This window comes from Euphorbia lathyris, chromosome 8, assembly GCF_963576675.1.
Source record: "Euphorbia lathyris chromosome 8, ddEupLath1.1, whole genome shotgun sequence".
Taxonomy (NCBI): Eukaryota; Viridiplantae; Streptophyta; class Magnoliopsida; order Malpighiales; family Euphorbiaceae; genus Euphorbia; species Euphorbia lathyris.
Genome location: NC_088917.1, coordinates 80,281,078 through 80,287,856, shown reverse-complemented (window position 1 = coordinate 80,287,856; position 6,779 = coordinate 80,281,078). Strand labels below are relative to the sequence as shown.

Below are 6,779 nucleotides of genomic sequence, written 5' to 3'. Positions count from 1 at the left end.
CTGATAGCTTCCCTTAGTATGCTGAACTGCTCACGAGCCAACGGCTTCGTGAAGATATCTACAAGTTGTTCATCTGTTGGAACATAGGTCAGCTTGATCTCACCCTTGAGTACATGATCTCTGATGAAGTGATGCCTTATGCTGACATGCTTCATCCTGCTGTGTTGGATTGAATTTTTAGATAAGTCAATGGCACTTTTGTTTTCACATTTGACTTCAATTGTTTTGGTTTGAACTCCATAATCATCCAGTTGTTGCTTGATCCATAGGACTTGTGCAACACAGCTTCCAGCAGCAATGTACTCAGAGTCAGTTGTTGACAGAGCAACTAACGACTGCTTTTTACTGAACCAAGACACTAGACAGCTTCCAAGGAAGTGACATCCTTCTGAAGTGCTTTTTCGCTCAAGTTTGTCTCGTCGATAGTCAGCGTCAGTGTATCCAATAAGTGTGAAATCGTTCCTGTTAGGATACCATAAACCTGCATTCACTGAGCTTTGCAAATATCTAAGGATTCTTTTTACAACTATGTAATGTAATGAGATTCCTTAGGGTCAGCTTGATATCTTACGCAGTAACATACTGAGTACTGTATATCTAGCCTACTTGTCGTTAGATAGAGTAGAGAGCCTATCATATCTCGATATAATTTGTTGTCTACTGACTTACCTTTTTCATCAGCACAGTGTCAGTACCCATTGGGGTAGATATTGGTTTACAATTTTCCATATCAAATTTCTTCAATATCTCCTTATCATACTTAGTCTGACTAATGAAAATGCCATTCTTGCCTTGTTTGATTTGAAGTCTAAGGAAGAAGTTGAGTTCTCCCATCATTGACATCTCAAACTCAGTCTGCATCTGTTTGCTAAATTCATTGCACATAGATTCATTAGTAGCACCAAAAATGATATCATCTACATATATTTGTGCCAACCGGGTATCTTTACCCTTTTTCTTAATGAATAAGGTTGTGTTAGCTTTTCCTCTGACATAGTTTCTGGTCAGCAGAAAGCTGATCAGTCTTTCGTACCAAGCACGTAGTGCTTGCTTCAGACCGTACAGAGCCTTTTTTAGTTTATAAACATGGTTTGGGAATTTTGGATCCTCAAACCCTAGAGGCTGACTAATATAAATCTCTTCATTTATAACTCCATTAAGAAATGCACTTTTAACGTCCAGTTGGAACAATTTAAAATTCATAAAGCTAGCATATGCACACAGTATTCTTATTGCTTCTAATCTAGCTACGGGTGCAAAGGTCTCACCATAGTCAATACCTTCCTGCTGATTGTAACCTTGAGCTACAAGTCTGGTTTTGTTCCTAACTACGTTTCCCTATTCATCTAGCTTATTGTGGAATACCCATTTTGTTCCTATGGTCTTTTGATTTTTCGGTTTAGGCACTAAATCCCATACTTCGTTTCTCTTGAATTAATCAAGTTCCTCTTGCATAGCATTTATCCAGAATTCATCATGCTCATCTTCTGAGAAGTTCTTCGGTTCATGAACTGAGACAAATGCAACATTACTGAGATATCTCTTGAGTTGATTTCTGGTCATCAGGGTGTTCTCAGCAGCATCAAGAATGGACTTCTCTGAGTATCCTCTTGGAATCTTGATCTCTTTTGGCAGTGTTGAGTTTTCAGGAGTCGGTGTTTCAACAATCTCTGCAGGATTATATTGGTCAGCAAAGATAATTTCAGATTCGTTCTTACCTTTGATCAGTCCTTGAGGTAGTGACTCAGTGGCTCCAATTTGGTCAGCGGAAGCTGAGCATGGGCCATCTTCGATAGGCTGACTTATCTTCCATGCAGGGTCAGTTTCATCGAACTCAATATGTACAGACTCTTCTACGACCTGAGTTCGTTTATTAAACACCCTATATGCTTTGCTGTTTGTTGAGTACCCTAAGAAGATAGCTTCATCAGCTTTAGAATCAAACTTAGCAAGGTTGTCTTTAATATTTAAAATAAAGCACTTGCAACCAAAGGCACGAAAATATCCAATGTTGGGTTTTGGTCCTTTCCAAAGTTCATAGGGGTTTTTCTTAAGTATAGGTCTAACTAAAGCCCTATTGAGTATATAGCAAGCTGTGTTGATAGCTTCATGTTAAGCCCAAAATATACCTAAAATATCATTAGTATTTACATCAGTTTTGCTACGAAATCGTACTGTTTATATCTGTTTAGAATACTTTTATTTCCGAATATGTTTCTTTCTTGTAAGGTACCTAAATATTTGGTAAAATCTAAATAGGAACAAAAAGAGGTTAAAAACAGAAGAAACCCCTACAAAAGGAGTCAAAGACGATGAAGATCAAACGCACCGAAACGAGGACGAGGACGAAGTTGGAAACGGAAGAAATCACTCCGTGTCGCGACCAAGAATCCTCCATTCACGGTCGCGACACGTGTCGACAGATTCTCCCCCTTACCATTTCGAAGGCTAAATATTTACTCCCCCATTCTCAGCCGAGAATTTGGATTCTCGATAAGAGCAGAAATTATGAAAAAGCCATACGTACACGTTCGTTCACAAAGAAACGCGTTCGTTCGATTGGATACGATCGCCTCTTCGTAGCAGACACGTCCCTTAAACTCGACTCTTCAACATCTATAAATAAAGAGTTGATTTCAGAGTTGGAGATATGGAAAATTGAAGAGAAGATTAGTATAGAATTAATGTAGAAATTCTGAGTCAAGCGATTCAGAGTTAGAAGTTCGATTCTGTAAAAAGCAATATGATGTACACACATTGTTTATTAAATAATTTCAAACACAGTAGCATTTAGATTTGTTCATATTAGTTTACATTTTGGTAGTAGATAGACCAGTCTCTATTCCGAAGATTCAGCGAGAAGATTTAGTAGAGGATCCGCCCCGGAGTCTGACAAACTCTAACGAAACCCAATGAAAGGATTGACAACCCGTTCACTTGCAAGTCGTCAAAAGTTTCCATGCTTCTTGTTCTCTGTAAACTTGTATCAAATTCATATTTCATCTAATAAAGTTCATTCTATTCGATAGATTTTTATGTAGCCTTTTTGTAAATGATCCGAAGTGAGTTATGGTATTTTCATTAAAACGTAGTTGAATTCAAAATCTTTACAAGGAAACTTTGTTGAACACTTAGACAAATTGATATCATCAGTAGAGTATTAATTTGGTTAAGGTAGCAATCTAACCCGACCGTAGGAGGATTGACTGCAGTTCAAAGCCTTTTAATTAGAGGAATCAACGTTATTTCATTTTCATAATTTATACAAAGTTTAAAGTTGTTTTCTTTGCTTAATGCAAACGAATACATTTGTTTACTTTTCTAAAGAACTAAACGTTTCTGTTTTGTAAATTTATCCTTAAAGTCAGAAGTGATTTCTAACATTCGTCATACTCTAATCTAATTCTTATTCTAGCAATTTCAAAACCAAATCCAATTAAACGATTTTACGTATTATAAACCTTAAAAGTAAATCTAACTGATTCAAAATAAGTTTTCGTTAAAAAGCGTTCCCTGTGGGATCGATATATTTTATTACTACAAGCGTATACCGTGCACTTGCGGAAATCGCTCAACAAGTTTTTGGCGCCGTTGCTAGGGATCGCCAAAATTTTTGACAAAAAATTAAATTTTTCATGTTATATTTCGAATCTAGGTTTATTCATACTTATTCAAACTTTTATATTTTATTTATTTCAAATTACTAACATATTTATTTTTCAAATTCTGTTTTGAAGGTAGTTTCGGTTCGTGCGAAATTTCAAGTTCATGAGCAGTTCTCGAAGTTCGGACACGCCACCAAACCTATTAGACCCAGAAATTGAAAGAACCATTAAGAAGAACAAGAAAAACAAAAACAAAACTCCAATAAAGACTAGAGATACCGAGCCAGAAAAAATGGCAGATCCACCAACACTTATGGATTACGCTAGGCCAGGTGTGGCCGGTGTTACCAACAGCATAGTTAGACCCCAAATAAATGCAAACCAATTTGAAATTAAGCCTGCTTTGCTTAATATGTTGCAAAATAACGTAACATTTCACGGGTTGCCTAACGAAAATCCTAACACCCATTTGACAAATTTTCTTGAAATTTGTGACACTTTTAAAATAACAGATGTGACTGCCGAAGCAATCAAACTTCGCCTTTTTCCTTTCACTTTGAAGGATAGAGCCAAAGAGTGGTTAACTTCTATGCCAGCCACAACTTTTGCGACTTGGGAGCAACTTGCCCAAACATTTTTATCAAAATATTTTCCATTAGCAAAAACTGCAAGAGTCATAAAAGAGTTAACATCTTTTTCTCAACATGACAATGAAACTCTTTATGAGGCTTGGGAACGATTTAAAGAACTTCAACGTTTATGCCCACACCACCAATTGCCCGACGCACTTTTAATGCAAACATTTTATAATGGCTTAAATCCTACAACTAGAGGTTCATTAGATGCAATGTCGGGAGGGTTATTTATGAAGAAAACGTCAGCCCAAGCAAGAGAACTTTTCGAGAAAATGGCACTTAACAGCAGTATGTGGCCCGCAGATCGTGGACATATACCAATAGCCAAACCATCATCCTCAAACACATCATCAGTTAAAGGTATAGTGAATCTTGATCCAGTAACGATGTTACAAGCCCAATTTTCTGCCTTATCGCACAAAATTGATAGGTTTATGGCACCGTGCGATTCTAATGGTAATACAATCCAGACGGACATGGATTACGAAGGTATGAGCGAGATTGAACAGGTAAATTTTGTCCAAGGGCAAAACCAAATTAATAACCCTTATTCCAATACTTATAATCCTGGATGGAGAAATCATCCTAACTTTAACTGGAGAGATAATAATAAGACGAATGCTAATCAAAATCGTACCAATAATTATCAAAATCAATCAAGAGATACGATTAGCACTTTATCTTCTAAAATCGACAAATTTATTGATGCTATGAGCGGAAAAATAAGTAATCACGACGATGGTTTTAAACGGATCGAGAATAAATTCAATCAGCTTATTAAAAACCAATCATCTAGCATCCACAATTTGGAGGTTCAAATTGGACAACTTGTTAAATCAATTCCATCCCGCAAAGAGGGAAGTCTTCCCAGCCATACGGAGGAAAATTCGAAAGAGCATGTAAAGACTATCACTCTTCACTCAGGGAAAAACTACTTAGGTCTGGAAATGCCCGGAAATTCAACTATACCAGGAACTGATTTACCAAAATCCAAAGAAGATACATTAAACCAAAAAGATACACCAATAAACTCAAGTACAAAAACTTTTGTACCCAAACCACCTTTTCCACACAAAGTCCGAAATAAGGATTATGACAAACAACTTTTAACATTTTTAGACAAACTTAAAAATTTGCATATTAATTTAACATTTATGGATGCGATCACGCAAATTCCCAATTATGGTAAGTTTTTAAAAGATTTAATTTCTAAGAAAATCAGTTGGGAAGGAATTTCATCCATTTCGCTAACTGAAGATTGTAGTTCGATAGTGTCAAGTAATTTGCGTACTAAACTCAAAGATCCTGGATGTTTCACCATTCCGTGTAAGTTGGGAGATATTGAATTCCCAAGTTGTCTTTGTGATTTAGGAGCAAGTATAAACTTAATGCCATTATCTATCTTTAACAAGTTAGGTTTAGAAGAAGATATCAAACGTACCAATATGGTTTTGCAATTAGCGGATCAAACCACTAAAAGACCATATGGTATAATTGAGGATGTTTTAGTTAAAGTTGACAAATTTATTTTTCCTACCGATTTCGTTATATTAGATTTTACGTATGACGTTAATTTTCCACTAATCTTTGGTAGACCGTTCATGAACACGGGACGTGCTCTAGTTGATGTGTCGGAAGGGAAAGTAGTTTTGAGAATAGGAGAAGATAAGATCGAGTTTGATATGAACCAAGCAATGAAATATCCTATGGAGGATTTCTCTTGTATGAAACTTGATTTAATTGAAGAATGTGTTAATGACATTATTCAAAAAGAAAAAGTAATAGAACCTATAATGAGTGAAGAGTTAGAAGATAAGGACCCAGAGCCTTTGATTTGAGAAGATGGACCAGTTCCGCCTTTGATTGTAACTCCCCCTAAATTAGAACTTAAAGAATTACCAAACCATTTGAGGTACGCTTTCTTAGGCGAAGGCGATTCTCTACCTATAATTATCTCTAACAAACTAACACATATTCAAGAAGAAAAATTGAAGGAAGTTGTTAGAAATAGGGTAGGAAGTATGGGATGGATAATTTCAGACTTAAAAGGAATTAATCCTAGTATTGTAATGCACAGAATTCACTTAGAAGAAGATAAGCCACCTAAAGCAGATAGGCAAAGACGCTTAAATCCGAATATGAAAGAAGTAGTCAAAAATGAGATTACTAAACTTTTAGACAATGGAATCATTTATCCTATTTCGGATAGTAAATGGGTTAGTCCAGTCCACTGTGTACCTAAAAAGGGAGGCATAACTGTTGTAAGGAATGACGAAGGTGAATTAATACCTACACGAACCACCACCGGTTGGAGGGTTTGTATAGATTATAGGAACCTTAACAAAGCAACTAGGAAAGATCATTTTCCTCTACCTTTCATTGATCAAATGATCGAATGGATAGTTGGTCATGCTTTCTATTGTTTTCTAGATGGTTACTCCGGATTCTTTCAAATATATATTTACTCAGATGACCAAGACAAAACAACCTTCACATGTCCTTATGGAACATTTGCATATAGAATAATGCCCTTTGGTCT

The 6,779-nt window shown here is 36.2% G+C and overlaps 1 non-coding gene across 1 annotated transcript; it reads right to left on the bottom strand.

The window, feature by feature from the left end:
* Positions 1-4,275: 4,275 nt before the first annotated feature.
* LOC136204414 (small nucleolar RNA R71) lies at positions 4,276-4,382 on the bottom strand. The gene has a single exon (XR_010675256.1). It is a non-coding gene; the product is annotated as a small nucleolar RNA R71 (small nucleolar RNA).
* Between the last annotated feature and the right edge of the window lie 2,397 nt (positions 4,383-6,779).